At 37.0% G+C, this 20902-nt stretch overlaps 1 protein-coding gene across 7 annotated transcripts in view; it reads left to right on the forward strand.

The window, feature by feature from the left end:
• The first annotated feature begins 442 nt into the window (after positions 1 to 442).
• Positions 443 to 20902, forward strand: part of CD36 (CD36 molecule (CD36 blood group)) — a 66860-nt gene continuing 46400 nt past the window's right edge. The window contains exons 1-2 of one of the 7 annotated variants that reach the window (XM_084897053.1): positions 8182 to 8260; positions 13160 to 13217. The gene's annotated coding sequence lies outside the window, so the exon portion shown is untranslated. Of the gene's footprint in view, positions 534 to 8039; positions 8261 to 13082; positions 13218 to 20902 lie in introns of those variants that run through there. The other 6 variants (XM_084897057.1, XM_084897049.1, XM_084897054.1 and 3 more) reach the window with 6 other exon arrangements.

Here is a 20902-nt window from a genome sequence, read left to right on the forward strand (position 1 = left end):
ATCTTTCCTCCAACCCTGTGACCTACAATAGAAGTGCTCCTGTGATTCTGCACTGCCTTGGGGGCCAAATCCCTGCTGGAATGAGAAGGGAGGAAAATGAGAAATTAGAAGATGTAATACTTCCTAATACCAACTGAAGTCTGTGCTTGCCTTTGCTACCTGGTCTGCTATTTGTTAGCTTTTTACTCAAGTTGTTACTTCAACCAGAGCCAATAATAGAAGTGCCAACTTCCCAGTGTCCTTTGGCCTTTTGTGGTTTTTTTGTTTTGTTTTGTTTTGTTTCCCCCCCTGCTATTACTGGAACTGTTGCTTTAGTTCTTAATTCAATTTTCATTACTTCTCCTTTTACATTCCACTGTTGTTATGTCTCAGAGTGCCATCAAAAAGTTTAGCAAAAGTGTTTCTCCCACTTATGATAATGACTCTTAGGGCTTGCTTCTCCATTTCACAGAGGTCTCTCGGCCTTAGCTGCCACGCAAGTTCTTCCCCACTAACCAAGCTCTGCCTAGAATAAGCCACCTTCTCTTCATTAGGTAAAATGCAACTTTTGGTTATAACCTTATGTCTTTCCAGTATTATTTTATTAGACTTCCATGTAGACTCTCATCCCAATTTATTGCTCTTAATATGACCTTTTAAAAATGAAAACTCTTATCTTGACTTTTACTTCTCCTATTCAATTACTTAATGATTCTATTATGCTTACAGAATAAATTTAAGTTTCTTATAATATCATGAAAGAGGCTTCAAAATCTGGTCTCTGGCCATTTTTCTTATTCTTTGCTATTTCCCTAAAAACATTTTTTTTTGGTGTGATTTTTGCAAATGTATTATTTCTCCCTGCCTCTGCATTTATTCCTGTGTGTGCGTGTGTGTGTGTGTGTGTGTGTGTGTGTCTGTGTGTGTGTGTTTGTTTTGTTTTTTTGTTTTGTTTTGTTTTGTTTTGCTGTACTGACCTTACCTCCTCTTGTTTGATTAGATAGTATCTATCCTTTGTAGCCCTTCCATTATTTTATGGTCTATCTTCTCTCAACAAAACCACAACTATTAAAGACAATATTTTATTAATCTTTGTATCATAGTGCTAAGCTCAAAGTCTGGATATAGTCAATGGTTAGTAAGTGTTTAAATGAATGAGTTGCCAAATACCTTTTCTCCCATTTTTTTCCTCCCCCCCCCCCCAAAAAAAAAAAAAAAAAAAAAAAAAAAAAAAAAAAAAAAAAAAAAAAACTTAGGGAGGAAACTTCATGAAAACTCTTGGAGTTTTCCCTTATAGCAGTTTCCATGTATAAAAATTATAGGCTATATGGCATTGGATAGATTTGAATTCAAGTACTCCATATTCGTTTTGTGACCCTGAATAAATTATTAACTTCTCTATGTCTCAGTTTTCCCATCTATAAAATGGGTGCAAAAATTGTCTATGGTTAATGCGTTAAAAGAGTGTTGACAAAAGAATGACCTGCATGAGAAAAAGTCTTATAAGAGTTATTTGGACCAAACTGATGATAGTTGCTGGGAAGCAAATCTCAAAATCTCAAAGCTATTCCTCAAAAAGAATGGCAGTTTTGCAGCTTGTTTTATACATTAGAATCAAAGGAGGAGCCATGGTAGATTGGTGATAGATTAGGAAGGTCAGAGAAAGCCAAGTGGGGGGAAGTCTCTGAGATTGGATAAAAAACTAAGCAGTTATTGAGCCAACTCAATACAAATATAATCTTCTTTTAAAATGTATTTGAATATCAAATTAATGTTTGTTATTGAAAAATCAAATAATATCTTTATTTTTTATCATTTAAAGTATTACAAATAGTAGTGCATATGTTTCCTTTTTTTTTTTAACCAAATGACCTTCTCCCAGCCTCCTCTACCCCCTGGCACCTGCCCTCACACCCTCCCAGTGTCTTGCATACATTCAAATAATATCTTAAAGTTTAAAGGACATTAAAAGATAGTTGGTTTATTTTCCCTACCTTTCCAGGAGAAAAATACTCTGACTTATTTCTAGATAACTTACTTATAGTGCTATTCTTCGATATGTAAAACGTGTTCTGTTTCACATATCAAAGAATATGGAAGAAAGTATCCAGCTTTTATAGTTCCACAAGCAATACCACTTCATCCATTCCACTTTCCATCTTCACAAAGATTTTCTTCTCCGAACTCAATCAATGAAATTCCTTAAAAAAAAAATAATATTGACCACTTACATGATTACTATAAAGTTTCTGAACAGCAGAGCCATTCAGTATATAATGAGGGCTTTTTTTTGGAATAACTTATTTTTCTCTGGTGGTGATAATTGCTTCCTTTATCCTCGTCCTCCTGATCCAATGATAAGCGGTTTGTTTCCTAAGTCCATGACATGTTTGTTACCATGAAACTTCCTTTCACCTTCTTCCTGGAAATTCCCTTTTAGTTATCAGATCCTCTATTCCTCAGTTCTCTGAGCTATTGTATAATATCTTGGTTTGCTTCCTTGTTTTAATGAAGTTTATATTTTGAGAGCTCCTTGAGATTCCTGAGAGAGGGTAAAATTATGGATTTATATTAACATTAAATGTCTTTATCCTCATTCTAAATATTTTGTGTGTAAATAGAATAATGATTAAAAATCATTTCCCCTCAGATTTTTTAAGAGATTGCTCATTTGATGTCTAAATTCCCAGTGTTGCTATCAAAATTGTTTGTTTGTGGGTTGGTTTTTTTTCTTTTCTTTTCTTTTCTTATTTGTATGAGACATTACCCACAAGTTCATCAAAGACGTTTAAGGTTTTCTGTTCATTCTAAAGACTGGCAGGTAGGCCATGGTCTGTAGATGCGTGGCATCTTGACACTTCAGTTCATGGGCTGTGCTCTATTCTCTGAGCCAAACCATAGGGTATGAATTCTATTCTTATTTCCCCATTTTGTTCTGATTCTTACTTTTTTTTTTTCTATCAAAATCCCATCCCGTGGATGTTGCAACTACCAGCCTTGTATTGTTCTAAAGGCTCCCCTGAGCTGTGATGCTGTTGCTCAGATGGCCTAGCCATTCTCCTGATGATGTTATTTCTACAACCCCTTTTGTTTAAATGTTTTAAATATGTCACGGTTTTCTGTTTTCCTAGTTTTATGATGTAATATCTTCTCTAAGTGGCCTGAAAACATTAGTCACAAACATATTTAGTGTTTTGTGTTTTTTTTTATCACCTTTTCTTATATTTGTTCTTATTGTTTGCTTTTGTTTTTCATTTTTTTTCTTGCATGCCAGAGGTGTTGCTGAAATATTTGCTAATTGTTCACTTATGTTTAAATTGTGGCCAATGAATACAATCTCATTCTAGAGCTGCATTGCCCAATGTATTAGCCAATGGTCACAGGTGACTATTGAGAATTTGAAATGGAGTAAGTCCAAATTGAGATGTGCAATAAGAGTGAATGAAAAACCAGGTTTCTAAGACTGCACCAAAGAAAGTAAAATATCTCACTAGTAATTTTATATTGATTGAAATGATAGTCTTTATGATAATGGGCTAAGGGAATATGTGATATCAGATGTATTTATTTTTTATTTTGGTTACTGTACATTTCAAATGTCTATATAACATGAGGCTCTTGTTTTACCTCTATTGAACATTACTGCTCTAGAATGACCAGACAAGGTCATGACCATTTCAGTATCCTCCCTCACTACCCTATATCATGAAAAAAGGGAGTATCAACAAGTCTTTTCTCTTGCAATAGTCAGTTCCCCCATAAAGGAATACTGGAATCTTTTGCTTGCTAGAGTTTTGGAACTGGCAGTGTAATACTTTAAACAATCAAATCAATCTTTTTTTAAAAAGGTACCTGTATGTTCATTTTCAGGTAAACGTATTTCAGCATGAACCTACCACGCCCTCCCGCCGCCCCCCCCCCCCCCCCCCCCGGCCTCCAACATCCTACCTTTTGACAGGTGAGGAAGGAGCAGGCAGGCTGTGTAGAATATAGAGGGAGACGATCTAAGGCTTAGGTCTTCTAAAAGTATTCAACCAAGTTAGACCCCATGCTATTAGTTCTTGGCCCTAGCTCAGATAATATAGAAGGTTCATTTTTACTCCTCATCATCTTTCTGCTCTAGACTTATACATTTAGAATCTAACACTTTAGTGTCTGCTGAGCAGTTATCATAAGCCCATTTGCTTTCTGAAAATTGCCTTGTTTTCTGTCCTCTCTCACTTAAATCTTTGGCCTAAACATGTGTTCCAAGTTTCTATAACTTCCATTACAGGCCCAATGCACAAATTCGTGCACAGGTGGGGTCCCTCAGCCTGGTGCTGATCAGGGCCAATGGGGACTGTCTCACCCCCATTGGGACTGATCGGGCCTGGCCAGCCATGGGAGGTTGGCTGTGGGAGTGCACTGACCACCAGGGGGCAGCCCTGCACAGAGGCCCCCAGGTGGTCAGGGCACGTCATAGCTACTGGCCAGTTGTCTGGTTATCTGGCCGTCTGGTCATAATGGTCACTTAGGCTTTTATATATATAGATTACTTCAATTTCAATGAGATTTCAGGTGCAAAATGTATTCAGTCTGCCATGTTTAACCAGAGGTCTTGGTCATGATTTTAAACCTTCAAATTATCTCACCATTTCCTTCTTCAATGTGTTTGGCTAGATTATACACAGTCATTTAAGGCTCCTGTAACCAGGTTTAGGTATACTTCCCTGTACTAATAGATATGAACCTTCAGGTCAAACCAGGCTTAGGTTGTTCACATGCCTTTTTTTCAACCATACCAATTACAGTTATAAATGCTTTATGTGATGACCTAATTTTATTTGCTGTGAATCCTACTTTCTTTTACTCATATATATATTCAACTAACCTAGGGAAGATTAAGTATTTAAGATTTCTGTGAACATATTCATAAGATTGCAGTCCCATGGATCTCTGATCTAAACTTCTGTCATGTGTTTGTTTCCCATAATTTATAGTTTTTGTAATATGATAAAATAATAGTATGAGGTATCAATCCTTGTGGCTTTGTCCCTCCCACCCTTCCCATTCTTTGTTTGGACTACAGGAAGTGAAACCACAACTACAGGAAGGACTTCATTAGAGAGAAGAAAAAGAAAAAGAAAACCTGACATTATGTTATTATTCAAGTTAATAAAGATTTGGAAAGCACTTAGGATGAACACAAAATAGTTGTTCCCCGCACAACCCCAAAATAAAGTAAGCTGGGATAGGAGTGAGAACATAAGAGCTTCAATGCCAATGAATCCCAGAGAGAACTGTCATCTACCCTGCAGCAGATTCATTCATTCAGCAGCAAGTCTGAGGATCTCAGAGCAGAGGTGTCACTCAGACAGAATAAGTGTCTGAAAACATCTCATCAATCATGGCAGCAGGGCAGTGGAGTATCCTGGGCTCTGTGTGGTGCATAGGCAGATTTTAGAAGCAGATTCTTAGAGTCCCTTGTTCCCTACCGCTGTGCTGAAGGCCCCTGGAGGTTGTGAAAGTAAACCGAGAAGAAGGGAGCCCTCATCTGTGAGGTGAGCATGTCCAGGTCAAGGGCAAGGCATCGCCTGAGTTTAGAGGGTATGCTCAGTATTCCTCTATCCTCTCTGACTATAACACCTATTCCAAAAAATACAATTTTTTTTAATTTTTAAATTAAATTATCTGTGTACATATACCATTGCCCCCCCCACACACACACACACATACCCTCCCTCCCCAGAGTTTTGTGTCCCTTGGTTGTACTTATAAATGCATGTATACAAGTCCTTTGGTTGATCTCTTATCTCCCCCAGATCTCCCTCCCCTCCCCACTGTAATTTGATAGTCTGCTTGTTGCTTTACTGTCTCTATATCTATCTTTTGGTTCATCAGTTTATAATGTTCCTTATTATCCATAAATGAGTGAGGTCATGTGGTATTTCTCTTTCATTGACTGGCTTATTTCACTCAGCATGATGTTCTCCAATTCCATCCATGTTGCTGCAAATGATGAGAATTTCTCCTTTTTTATGGCAGCATAATATTCCATTGTGTAGATGTACCATAGTTTTTGGATCCAATAATCTGCTGATGGGCACCTAGGCTATTTTCAAATCCTAGCTATTGTAAATTGAGCTGCTATGAACATAGGGGTGCATATATCCTTTCTGATTGGTGTTTCTAGTTTCTTGGGATATATTCCTAGTAGTGGGATTACTGGGTCAAATGGGAGTTCCATTTTCAGTTTTTTGAGAAAGCTCCATACTGTTCTCCTCAGTGGTTGCACCAGTCTACATTCCCACCAGCACTGCATGAGGGTTCCTTTTTCTCTGCAACCTCGCCAACACCTGAGTTTTAATCTGAAATGACTGAGAAACACACAAAAGAAATGGACATTGCTTTCAATGACTTTGTGAAATATGCTGGATCGGACAGAATAGAAGTTTGAGGTAAAAGCCGGGACCAGTTTGGCTCAGTGGATAGAGCGTCGGCTTGGGGACTGAAGGGTCCCGGGTTCGATTCCGGTCAAGGGCATGTACCTTGGTTGCGGGCATATCCCCGGTGGGGGGTGTGCAAGAGGCAGCTGATCGATGACTCTCTCATCGATGTTTCTAACTCTCTCTCTCCCTTCCTCTCTGTATAAAATCAATAAAAAATATATGTTTAAAAAAAAAAAAAAAAAAAAAAAGAAGTTTGAGGTAAAAATGCAGTTTAGAAAAACAGAATTTCTTATTTGCATTCCTGAATGTGTAACTGTGAAACTCACTTCCTTTTCAGTAATGTTCAGCCATTCCCAACGTCCAACTGTGATAGTTCTCTCCAAGGTGTTCTAGATTAGTTAATGTATTTCACATTCCCTTTGTCAGGATAGACAATTATGTTTCCTGGAATGATGAAAACTTGCACTTGCTTTTTATTTTTGAACTTTGATTTGCTCTTGAAGCCTTAACATGTAACTTTTTCTCTTGTTAAAGAAAATATCCTTCTGGATGGTAGGACAGCCAGTGGCATTTCTATGGTCTTTATTTTGAGTTTGTTACACATGCATACACACACATATGCAACTGAGCAAATAACAGAGTTATCATGATGGTACGTCAGCACAATATTTTAAAATGACTGCTTTGGAGAAGAGCTAGCATTTTAGAAGCTAATAAGTAGTTCTTAATATCTATTACTTTCCAAATACATATATGTTACTCCACCTTTTAGGTTACTTTTATTGGCGTACTCTGTCGCTTGCAGACAAAAGCTTCACAATTGATTGAACCATAGCTGAGCTCTGACCCTGAACAACTTACTTACCCTCTCAGTTCTTTTGCCTCTCAGTATTTTGCTGCTTTTGCCATTTGTGATGTTAGGAAACAACAATACTTACCTCAAATGGCTGTCATGAAGATTAATTTAAATAATCCACATAAAGTTCTCAAAATGATGTCTGGCCTGTGGTAAGTGCCCTCAGTGCTAGCCATTACCGTAACATGGCACAATGTGGACTTTTAAAAACATGTGCTTCACCCCAACCAGTTTAGCTCAGTGGATAGAGTCAGCCTGCAGACTGAAGAGTCCCAGGTTTAATTCCAGTCAAGGGCATGTACCTTGGTCGCGGGCACATCCCCAGTAGGAGGTGTGCAGGAGGCAGCTGATCAATGTTTCTCTCTCATTGGTGTTTCTAACTCTCTATCCCTCTCCCTCTCTGTAAAAAATTAATAGAGTATATTTTTAAAAAAATAACAACAAAAAACACACATGTGCTTCTGATAAGATTATCATTTCATAACCTAAGTACAAAGTGATATTATAAGAAAAAACAATGGCGATGTGATTATTTTAAAGGTCAGTCAACACACTAAAAGACTATGTCCCCTGTCCTTCAATGAACTTGTGAAATATGCTGCATTGGACAGAATAAAGGAAACAAGCGCAATGGATTTTAAAAATACTCAGCCTAAATAAGGAAGCATCACAAGATGCCATTTTGCATGGTGTTTATAATTAGCTTTCAATTATGATTTGCCCAGTTGTCTCATTCTTGTAGGCTGTCTATATATTTCTTTGTGGGTTTCAGTGTTGAGGCTCAGTGACATTCAGGCAAAGAGGAGTCCAGTCCTGCCCCCAGGAACTTTGGGAGTTACCTATTTGTCAGAGCAGAGCGGGACTCTTGTTCTTATTACCTAATCCAGTTGAGCAATAGAGAAGAGGGAGAGCCTCTGGGACAGACTGTCTGACAGAAGCCAGAGAGAGGCTGACACACACAGTCTGCTGTCCTCACGTTGGCTCTGCGTCTGCTAAGGTTAGTGAACTTGGAAATGAATATGACTAAAAATCACTTTGCTTAGGTGGCACCTGTAGGGTAGATTTTAAAACAAGTGACCTGGGATCCTTAAAAGACTTTGAAAGTGAAGGGAATAAAGGAGATTAGAGGAAAATCAGTACTTCTTAAAAGCCAACTTCCATGACATAGTGCTACAGTAGAGGTTATCCACATTTTAGGAACGTTTTATAGTGAATGATAGGAAGACAAAGAAGTTCTTATTTAAAAGTATTTTCCCTCTGGACTTTCAAATGGAAATACATTTTTTCCAACATTTAATGTATTGAAATAAAAATGCATTTCTTAGGCTTTTATCTTATTGTGAATTAGTATTTATACAACCTCAGGTTTCTTGTTTCCTTAGGCCTGAAGGTGAATGTTTGTTTTCTCTAAGCCCTAACACTCACAGTAGGATGATATGCTTTATCCATACGAAGAATCTTCATTATTTTCAAGTAAAAAAAAATATTTTTTATAATAGTCAATATACTTCCCTCATTTCCTAAATTTAAATGAGCCTTTCTTTATCTATAAAAGTACCAAATAACAAAACAGAGATACTTGTAAAATTTACCCAGCATGTTTTTCTTCTTTTTTTTCTCTCACTCTTATGTATAACTTTTATGCTGTAAAGCAAAAGTTTTAGTTGTTCCTTCTGCTTCTTTATATGAGCAAAGTTATAACTTTTGGCAATTTGATATCAATTGCTATTAAATTCTAAAGTAAAACTGCTTTTTCCTCCCTTTTACACTTCCTGAACATAGCAGGCTCTCAGATAATTTGTGATGAATTTTCTGTCAACTTATTTGACCTTGCTGAAACAACTGTTTGTTTTTCTTCTTTGAAGTCACTGGCTTCTGGTAGAAGCTGCTATCTTTCTAAGTACAGAGCAATGTCCTCTGCCAGTACCCCTTTTCTGTATTGGTCAATACATGGACATAATCTCAAACTTATGCTTGACGAAGGAGATGAAGAAGTTGGAATATTGGTTCATTCCTCCATAAAGCTTGTCATTTTTCCCCTTAAAACCTCCCCCTCTGTAGGACTTCTGCTATACTGCAAACCTTCCATTAGACCACCTATTCTACTATTTTAAAAAAATTTCCTATATGTCTATATAAACCATCACTCCATGAAGTTGGGGTTTTATTTTATTTATTTTCATATCTCTGGACCTAGAAATATTCAAAACTCATAAGGAATAGCTTATTAAATAATTGTGTGAGTAAATGTGTTGTTTTAACTATAATCTGTGTAAAAAGTAATGAAAATAATTCTAAAACATCAACATAGCAAAACCAAAAAACACACACAAACGCATCTGCTGAGAGAGTTATATTGATGAAAGATAATGTTTTAGGTTCAGGTGAGAAAATGCTTGTACTTAATCATGTATCCTTATGTCTTCTGACTAATCTTTGATATTACTTCTTGCCTGGATGCATAAATTCAAGGTCACCTACTTCATACTAACTCTGGAAATCTTAAGACTTACCTAATTTTCCCTGTGTCATTTATAGCCTCTATAGAAATGTGGCTAGCAATACCTTATTATAGATAATTTTTTGGTAACTTAACTAATGACACATGGAAGAATTTCAGTATGACACCTGATCTATGTTATGACACCTGATCTATGCCATTACGTTAAGAAATATAGTCCTTCTCCTTGTCCTTTTTTATAACTTTTCAAGTTGCCTTAAATGAAAGGAAGAAACATAATATTTTTTATCAAATAGAATACTATATTTTATATATAATTTAAATTAAATAATTAAAAAATATTCATGATTCCTTTTTTCTTTTTCTTTTTTTCATTGCAATTTATCAATCTATGACCTCTCCCACCTCAAAAATATTTAAAATAAGACAAAATTAGGAAAGTCAAAAGAGCACTGTAATCAGAATAGTTTAAAAAAATTAACTTTACTATAGAAACAGGGTACAGTTAATGGGAATCAAAAAGAGGTGTAAATTATTCCAATTATCCAGGACCTTCCTATTAACTTGACTAACATTACTGAAAGAGAAAAATGATATGCACACAAAACTAAAGCAATATTTTAACAAACATCAGTCCAGAACCTTAGAAAAGATATGCAAAAAAAAAAAAAAAAAAAAAAAAATATATATATATATATATATATATATATATATATATATATATATATATACAATATATATATGGGAAAAAATAATAGAACCACAAGGAGAAGATAAAAAAGTCATATTCTGGAAGAGATTATTTTTTTAAATTCTTTTTTTCAGAAATATAATCAATATTTATTGTTTTTTTTAGAAATTCCTTTTAGACATCACAAATGTAAAGCTATGATAATTCTGCTATAGATGAAAAGAACAAAACTTAGTTCACTGAGTTCCTAGATTGTCTTTGAATGGACCCCATCTGAGCTTCAGGCAAGAGAGATCTGGCTCACAGCACTGCCCTCATCTCTCATAACTTTAGGCAATGTAGAACAAGAATGTCCAGCTATCTAGATATCTAAAACCTCATCTGTTAAATTATCAGGACTTGCTGATTCCTAAGATTCCTTCCATTTCTGCAATATAAGGGTCATGAACAAGAGAAAAAAAACTTATCATACATAGAAGTGGGTGAAAGGTCTTTAAACTCAGAGTCGCAGCTATTTATATCTGAATAAATGTGGATGTCCTTCGAGCCCAAGAGACTTTGTGGTTTTCTGCCTTGAATCTTTATGTGGAATTGTCCTCTGTGGGTGAGTTGCAGCCCTAGTATGTGAATTCCTTGAAAGTATGTGTTGCTAAACTATCCATGTCAATTTGGGCACATACTATCATTGGGTTCTTTTACTAAAAATTGGTAGCTTTCAATAAATAACAGGAGAGGTATAGCTCTTCTCCCCAAAACAGGTACAGTAAAAGCCTTCTCTAACTGGCTTCTGACTGAAACAGTTGAGTAGCAAGAGCAAGCCCACCTGTTCTTTATGCTCCTTGAAGTCCCAACTCCCTGTACTTTTAGGTGTCCCAACAGTTCTTGCATGGAGGATTCATCAGAGGCACACACTTAGCAGTCTAACTGTCCAGCTAACTATCTAGTCATGGTCAGGCAGCCAGAAATGCCCCGAAATCAAAAGCTAGTCAATCTTTGAATTGTACTTGGTGGGTTGTTGTAGCCTGTGATGTAAGGGTAAGGAGTTATCCAGTGTGGCGAATCCGCATGGCCATGCCATACTCACTTCACGTTGGGCGCCTTGTGTGCTCCACCAGCTCAGCCAGATTTGGTGACCCTGAGAGGGGACAGTGAAGGACTGAGAAAAGACAGACAAGAGAAGAAAGCTGGGTCTGGGTGGGACGCTGTCCTCACTGATGGAGAGCCTCTGTGATGGAGAGAGACAGCTCCATGGACTACAAGCCGTGTCTTTATTTTATAGCCAGATTCCACGCAGCAAAGTAAGGGCGTGGTCAAGATGTTTACAACATGCTGGTGGGTTTCGATCCTACTCAATTACATGCAGCTGAACCCTACTAAGCCCACATCACTCAGGCACGTGAGGCCACGTGTTCGGACCATTGGTTCAAGCTTACAACCATAGCTGTTGGCTATGACTATGATAGGAGGGCTCTGCCCTCCACACTGGGACTTGCACGTGGCCATGAGAGGACTGTGCCCTCTCATTGGCCCACGGCTTGAACCTGTCCAAACACTGTAGTTGCTCTCCACAATCCAGTAATATTTATAGCCAATTCATAAATCTTTAAAACCATTAATTCACCAGTGAAAAATATCATCATTACATTGCAATTTTCTAGATTTTAGGAGATAAAGAGAGCTAAATTCTAGGCTTCATTTACATCCTAACAGATAGGTTTCAAATGCATGTTCACAACTAGGGTAGGGGCCCACTTTGAGAGGGTATATTAAAAATAACTAATGCTTCCACATTGTATTTTATATGGAAATATTTTAAGGACATCCAGAAAACCTCACAGTAGAGATCATACTTTTCCCCTCTTTTTGGCAGAGTTCTGTGCACACAGTGGCCACATTATAAAATCTTCATTGAGTATATGTGTGTACAAGGATGAATGTTCTCAGCATGAATCCCCAAAGAAGTACCACCTTAAGTGACCTGGGAAAAAGTATTTTTGTCTAATTTAGCATATATTCTCATGGCTTGGTTTGTTTTCAGAATGTCCTTATTTTTCTTTGGATGCTTATTCGGGTGAGTTGCATAATATTAGTATATTCACAAAATATTAATATTTTAGTTCTTTTACATGGAAAAAAAATGTTGTATTGTAAGTCTAACTTGCTTATTTTTCAACCCCCCCCCCCCCCGAATGTTGTTCTGATCTCCAGCTTTCCACAACTAGATATTCATTGATGCTTTTGTTCTTTATTCTAAAGACCCATGTGCATGTTGCTATGTGCTTCCTCTGAGGACTGCAAAGTCCTATAACTAAGACACAGGGTAAAAAAGTCAGGGGAGTTGCTGTGAGAAAATAAGTAGGCTATCTCTGGAGAGGGAGCTGCTTCTGTGTTCTTTTAAACACCACAGAGTCCTTGTTTCTTCCTTGCCGTCTTTCTTTTTTCTTTTCTTTCTTTCTTCCTTTCTTGTTTTCTTGCTTTTTTTTCTTCTTGCTTCTTGCTTTTTTAAAGAAAGAACCAGGGTGAAGAGCAGCTCATTTTCAAGCTGGAGAGCTTGGCAAACACTGGCTGCTGGGTTTACTTTGGTGTGGGAATCCCACTGCCTCACTGGAGTGCCAATCAAAAGTCCACAGCCATTCTTGGCTCCTTGGAGGTGGGGCTGACTGATGTGCAGCAGTGATTTGACCCAGCACTTGGGGCAAACACAACCAGATTCATCAGTGTTAATCCTGTTGTCTCCCAACCAGCATTTTGAAAGTGCATTAACGTTGGTGGCCTTACACTTGCGCATCGGACTTCTAACCGGTAATTATGCCTATGTATTCCTTGTAAACTTACGTATCTTGCCTTATCTTGCCTAACAGTGTAGGACTCTCAGTACTGGTGCCTGCAATACTAAAATCTCTCACTTTGATCTGATTTTTGCTTTGTTCTTGTCCATCTTAAGCTATAGTTTTATTTTTCTCTTCTTTCAGGAAATATTGATAGAATATATGAGATACTCAGGGGTCCTCAAACTTTTTAAAGTGGGGGCCAGATCACGGTCCCTCAGAGAGCTGGAGGGCCGGACTATATGAACTACTAATTCCTACTGTAACACCTCGGCTGCGCTCACTGCCCAAAAAACCTGGCGGGCCGGATCAGACTCCTCTGCGGGCCGCATGTGGCCCGCGGGCTGTAGTTTGAAGACCCCTGCAGAGTCTAGGCATTTGAACAACCCGTTCCAAACTTTTAGATAAGAAGATATATATATATATATATATATATATATATATATATATATATATATATATATGAAAATGGATGGAATTGGTTAGGTGTGGTAACTTGACTATGATCTTGCCAGTAATAACTACAATAGTAAGTGATAAGAAGATATTAAAACTATTTGAAATTATCCATACCCTCCAACATACATGCAACAATGCAGGTATATCTTAGTAGAAAAACATATTAAAAGGGTAAATTCATGTGCAGCTATTTAAAAAAAAAAAAGAATATACTAAGGAAGACTGTTAACTTATAGATGGTCACTTTTTACCTGAAGATGCAATTATAATAATTGTCATGATGTACTTTGGGCTCTATTACATTGTGAGGCAGCAGGGTGGTTGTCTTTCCAACCTTGGAGAAAAGAATCTATCCCCCTCCTTCTTTTCTTACAGTCAACAGTAACAGGTACAGATACAGGCAGTTTCTAATGCCACAATTCCTGGAATGGCTCTAGTCAACAGGTGGCTATTGTGGCCTGCTTGAGGGGTGGCTTTCTAACTCTATGTTACTGCTAGGTCAGAGAACTCTTCATCATATTGTAAACCTGACTTGTGTTCCTGCATCTTTGATGCAACCGCTAGCAGAATAGAGGAAATAATTTTAAAAAAAATTAATGGTTAATGAGCAAAACCAGTTTTCAATGTGCAAATCACTCCTATGGCATTTTTTTTTCTCTCTTGGTAATGCTTCCTTATTTTCTTGCTTTCTTGTTTATGATAATGGGAGGCATAGAAAATCCGGTACTAGAATTAAGTGACATTTTATAGTTCTAGACATAATTATTTTACTGATCACTTATGACCATTTCTAGTAATGATCTTTTATTTTGACCTGCATTGTGACAAAATATTCTATAGGGACTAATAATATTATATGCCTCAACTTTATTTCACTGAGATTATCTTAAATAGTTGGAAGTTGAGCCTTGTGAGTTAAAAGAGAGCATTGGAAGCAATGATTTACCTCAGCTGATACTGTGTGAAATTGGGAGACTGAGGAAAATGTTTAACAGAAACAAAGACAGGAAATGCTAATACAACATCATTCAAGGAATAATTTATAACCTTGCTCACAGCTCACACATGTACAATTTTGTCTGACATTTGGGGGGGATTAATATAGTTATTTAAGCCATCTAGACAAGCTATAATGAAAAGTGCAACACAAGATCTCAAGCAATTACTGATTTAAAATTGTTATCTAAATATAAGTAATAATTAGGAAAAAATTTGAAATGTACAGTATATGTTTTTATTTAAAAGGCAAGAACTTTATGAATGCCAGCATTACGTAAATGACTTTGTTTTCAGAGAATTGGATTGTGTATCGCATCTCCTTTATTTGTTTAGTAAATATTTGGTCCCAGCACAAAGTAGGCACTGACCATTTTCTATACTTAATTTTATCCACTTAGCACTTTGAGGATTCAATTTCCCCAGAATGAATATTATTATTTAATAAATTAAATGACTATCAATATAGGGGAGGCTTTGCGGGGGGTCACTGATCTACTGGGTAATCAGGAAATCCACCATTGAATTTGGTATGCCACAGGCTTTCATATTTCTCGCTTAAGGCTGATGAAAGATCAGTGGACTCCTAAGTATCTGAAGTCTGTGGAGTCTTAGGTTGCTTAGAAACTCAGTGACTATGGTCTTGCTATGGCAACCCAATTTATCAGTGAATGCAGAACTCACTTCACTGGCATTGTGCCAGATATTTTGCTGGTAAGAATTTTTAGATCAGCTCTTTTATCATATTAGTATTTTAATTCTTTAAACAAGCTAAGTAATATTATAATTTACAAAATTTGAAAATAATCATTTATAGTTTATAATAGAAACTATATACAAGTTAATCTTAAATTCACAATGTAATTATAGTTATTTCAAATATATTGTCTACTGGTTACTATCCCATACATGGGATACTATGTATATGTATGGGATACATATACATAGTATCTCATACATATACTATGTATATGTATGGGATACATATACATAGTATATGTATCCCATTGGGATACATATACTATCCCAATAGTATATGTATATATATACACATATACTATTTAATGCAAATAGTATATGTGTATATACTATTTGCATTAAATTAAAAGCATGAATATGTAAACTTGCATCATATATAATATCTGTGGTAATAGAAGATTCTGTAATTTTGACCTCTATTAAAATAGTTTTAAACAAATAATCTATAAATTTATTCATATATAACATAGTATATTTTAATATTTCAACTTTACATTGTTAACTCCTTATTCACATATAAATGTAATAAATATGCTATCACATTATTTCTCTTTAAAATCTATGCCTTAAATATTATGCCACATAATCCAACACAAAAACATATTAGAAAATTAATTCATTAAAAAAAAAAAACACCTCATTTCTGGCATAATGGAAAGACATTGGGGGACATATACACATCCTCAGTTTGAATAAATTCGCTCCCTGCAGTACATATTCAACTTGTTTGCCCTTCCTGATTTGAGGCATGTTTTCAGATTTTAAGGACACCTCTTTTTTAAATTTTACATAGTCATGCCATATATAAACTGTGCCTCATTCTATATTGGCCCAGCATTTCCTTATCTCCCTGTTGATTCCAACTCTTGTGTTTATCGCACTCCACAGCAGAGGTGAAGCCAGCAGCCCCTCCTGAGGGAGGATGGCTTCAAGGCACTAGTTACTGTCCTTTTCTCCTGGGTTCTGGCCTTTCTGCATTTTGTTTTGATATTTAAGAGTTCGGCATATTAAAGCTTCTCCCAGGAATACAAGAATCAGTCTGACTCAGTTTTTTATGGCTCAAGGATACATTTGGGGATTTTTTTTTTTTCATTTTTCCTGACACTTCATTCATTTCTACAGATTTCTGCGATTGATCAATATTTCTAATCCTCTATGTCAATTGAACCAAGCAATGCCCAGATTAATGATGATAAGACTCATCTCATAGATGGAAGCAAGAGTTAAGACAGACCTTAACCCATTTTTCTTGAATTAATGTACATCAGAGCAGAAAAGCTGTTCTGAGAATCCCTGTTTAAGGCTCCAATGACTAGCCACACTGGCACCCACACTAGGTCCATTTGGTAGTCAGATAAAGGCCCACTGTTAATGAGCAGTCCAGAATAAATCCCCTACACAACTCAAAGGAATCTAACTATTAGCAAGGTATCACAGATATTAGTCTATAAAGAGATATTAGATTGGCATGTAAAAATTTAAATGGTAGAGTATATTCAAGATACTTGGAAAAAACTTTTAATAGGCAGGAAAAAACAACAACAATGTTTCCACTTACTAATTATCTATATTTAATATTCAATCACACTTTTTTTGGTGTGATTGAATTATTCTAATATATTTTAGAAATCTTTATTTTAATTAATTATGACTCTGGCAATGGACACATAAACACAACCAGTACACTAGATCATTTAAAATGCTTGAGAAAAGCTTATTTATATGAGCTTGTCATTCATTTTTATTGCAGTTACTCAGTAAATGCCTGGAATAAAAGAAGTACGAAAACTCTTCAAAAAAGTATTTTTTAAAAATATATAATTTATTGATTTTTTTACAGAGAGGAAGAGAGAGGGAAAGAGAGTTAGAAACATCGATGAGAGAGATACATCAACCAGTTGCCTCCTGCACACCCCCTATGGGGGATGTGCCTGCAACCAATGTACATGCCCTTGACCAGAATCGAACCTGGGACCTTTCAGTCCACAGGCCAACACTATCCACTGAGCCAAACAGATTTAGGCCAAAAAAGTATTTTCTAATGTGGGAGAATCAGATTTTGCTTAAAGCAGATAACATCTGTTTCTTTGTTCCATTATGTGCCAGGTGTCTACAAATATTTAAAAACTAGATGCCCGGTGCATGAAATTTGTGCAAAGGTAAGGTCACCAGACCTGGCTGGCAATCAGGGCCAATCTGTGGGGTAACGGGGGTGGGAGGGGTGATCTGGGGCCTGCCACCCCTCTAACCCCCATTGGCACCTGCTTTGGCCGGCCTGGGGCCTGTGGGCTGGGGGCAGCTCCTGCATTGAGCGTCTGCCCCCTGGTGGTTAGTGCACATCATAGCAACCAGTCATTCCACCTTTTGGTCAATTTGCATATTAGGCTTTTATTATATAGAATGCACATTTGGAAAATAACCAGACCTTTTAAATTGATATCCGATCATTTGGAAAAGTAAGGTTATTTCCTCTCCTTACATCTCCTAACAATGGATTTACCACACTTATGTCTCCTTTTAATCTATGCATGTGATACCTGTAGTATAGATTCTTCAGCATCTAAGGTGTAGAAAGTCATATTGCAGAGATTTTTCTTTCTTTTTTTGTTTTCGACACCTACTTATTAAATAATGTTTTATGATAAGACTTTTGGTGAGGTGGTTTAGTTGTTTAAAGTATATGAGCTAAGGTCAATGTTTTACATAGGTTCTGAGAGTAACAGTTTGGGTACTTTCAACTAAACTAGCTGAATCAATATGGAGACTTGGAGGGACCATATAAGTGAAAACTGCAGAATTAGACCTCTTCAGGCACAGCTGGATCAAACTGCTCCTCTTTCTTCTTAACTTTCTGATTCTTAACTTGGGTCTTGGCTTTGATCCAGGGTTACTTTCCATGAGGCTCTAAAATGGCTACCAACAATATGAGCACAGGTTTCCTTGTTCTCATACACAGAGGATGGAGATGGGGCAGAGATGATAATAGAAAAATCGGTTTTCACCAATACTGAACCAAGGAACATAACACTCCCTATTGAATTAAATAAAGAAAAACATTAAATAGGATATTGGCATTTTTAATGGCAATACCATGTTAAGGCCATGTTCATACATACTTTATAAATCAAAATATGAAGGCAACTTTTGAATCTTTCCTTCTGAGCTCAGTATTCAAGGGCATCTCTGAAAGCAAAGTCAGACATTCATGCTTCTGGAGCCCAAGCAGCTGCTATCTACACAGCATGCATTAAAGATCTGAGGATGTTAAATTCTTAGAGAAATGTTACTTTTATCTCTCTCTGGGAAATGGAAGTATCTCTTAATGATTATGATTTAGTCAGCTGAATGGCTGAATTTAGTCAGATTTATCCAGTATGTTTCATCCTCAACTAAAAATTAAAACCAATTCCCCAAAGTATATAATACTCATGTATTAGAATTTTTTTCAAAACACAGTTTCAATTTTATTCACTTAGGATTGGATGACGATTGTCTGAGAATGACATATGCAAAGGTAGATAAAATCAGGTTTCCCAAGTAATTGGCACCAAAGACTTGTAAATCACCACAGTATATATATATATTTTTTACCCCTAACCTAATTGACATGGCTGATAAGCTAGAAAAAAAATTATTAGATAGCATACATTTAAGTTGTCATTTTTGGGTTACATAGGTTGGAGAATTTAAGTATTTTCTATTACACACAATGGTAGATACAAAGTTAAAAATAAGTGGCTGAATAAAGTTTGTTTGGACTAAAATGTTTTCTGGTGATATCTGGAAACCCATCATTGTGTATAGAACTGCCATTGAAGGCGGGATCCCTTTCAAAGCAGAAACATCGTAGAATCTGTGGGTGTGTGAGCATCTCCATAAAAGGAGTGAAGGACCAAAGACTTCCGCTGATTTAAGGATAGCTGTGCTTTTGTAAGTGCAATTACAATAAGTCAATTTGGATAGAATTCCAAATCTACATACCTAAAGCTATGTATTATTTTGAAAGAATATTAGATAAAAACTAGTTGTCATGTAAAAGTCAGTTAGGACAGGTAAATGTAGGCAGCTAAGGAAGAACAGCAGGAAAACTTAAAAAGAGAAGCGTGTGAAAGAGAAAAGAGTTTGTACTGCAGCTTACAAAAACAATATTTGGGACATGCCTCTTTATAACATGGAACCTGTTTAATGGTTTTAAATTCTGAGTTGCATAAAATGGTGTTGTTTCCATGTTTGGTGGACTTATTTCACCTCCAAATTTTACTCACTGTAGCCTTCTTTCTTCCAACCTTTGTGGTTACCCAATGTCCCCTGAGGAGTTATAGAAAATGAGTGGAAAAACAGGCCTAGCAACAATCTTGGATAATGCCCAGACAATGTTTTCAGTCCTTGGAATACATGGAGGATACTGCTGCAAGCCTTGTAGATACAGCTTGGGAAAACAATAATATTCCCAGCGTATTCACTGTAAACAGGAAAGCTCTGTGTTGTTAACAAGAGGAGTTTTACAAATATACAGAAACACACTCAGAGGACATAAGCATCTTGATCCACACTTGTATCTTCGCCCATAACCTGAAAGCATTGTGTAGTAGGATGGTAGGTTTACCTAAATACCACAACTGAGACGTCAAAAGCCAGGGGAACAGTTGTGTCATAGCAGGTTAGACGCACTGATTGAGCAGTGTAACACTAGCAGAAATAGTAGGTGTATTAAAGGGTGACATTCCATAGCAATTCAGATTCCATACCTATTGTTTATTTAAATCAGACTGTGTGACATTCAAATGTCTAATAGGGGATGATCACAATAAACATGTTTTGAGTCCTTTGGTGCTTGTTGGAGAACAAGAAAAATAACAAAACATTTGCATAAAGACAGAATTGATGCTACCTAAATCTAACTAGTAGAGTGAGAAGGATGGACTATTTATTTCTACTTAACCACAATGTAAATTCCTCTATCAAGTCCATTGCCTATGCTCCATAATGGTAGGCAAACTTTAATGCAGATACTAGTGTCAGGGCTAAAATGAAGTTTAATAGGTCAAATTTTCCCACTGGGATTGGGCCTAAACAGATGGTTAGACATCCCTCTCACAATACAGGTCTGCTGGTTCCTAACTGCCCCCTCCCCCTGCTGGCCTGGTCCCTCCCAACTGCCTCCTCTGCAGGCCTGGGTCCCCCCAACTGTCTTCCTCTGCAGGCCTTGTCCACCCGCAACTGTCTTCCCCTTCAGGTCTGGTTCCCACCAACTGCCCTCCCCTACAGGCCTGGTTCCCCCCAACTGCCCTCCCCTGCTGGCCTGGTCTCTCCCAACTACCCTCCTCTGCTGGCCCAGACATCCCTAATTGCCCTCCCTGCTGGTCTGATCGCCTACAACTGCCCTCCCTGGTAGACCTGGTCCCCCTCAACTGCCATTTCCTGCAGGCTTGGTTCTCCCAACTG

This window comes from Pipistrellus hanaki, assembly GCF_964339955.1.
Source record: "Pipistrellus hanaki genome assembly, chromosome: 10".
Lineage (NCBI taxonomy): Eukaryota > Metazoa > Chordata > Mammalia > Chiroptera > Vespertilionidae > Pipistrellus > Pipistrellus hanaki.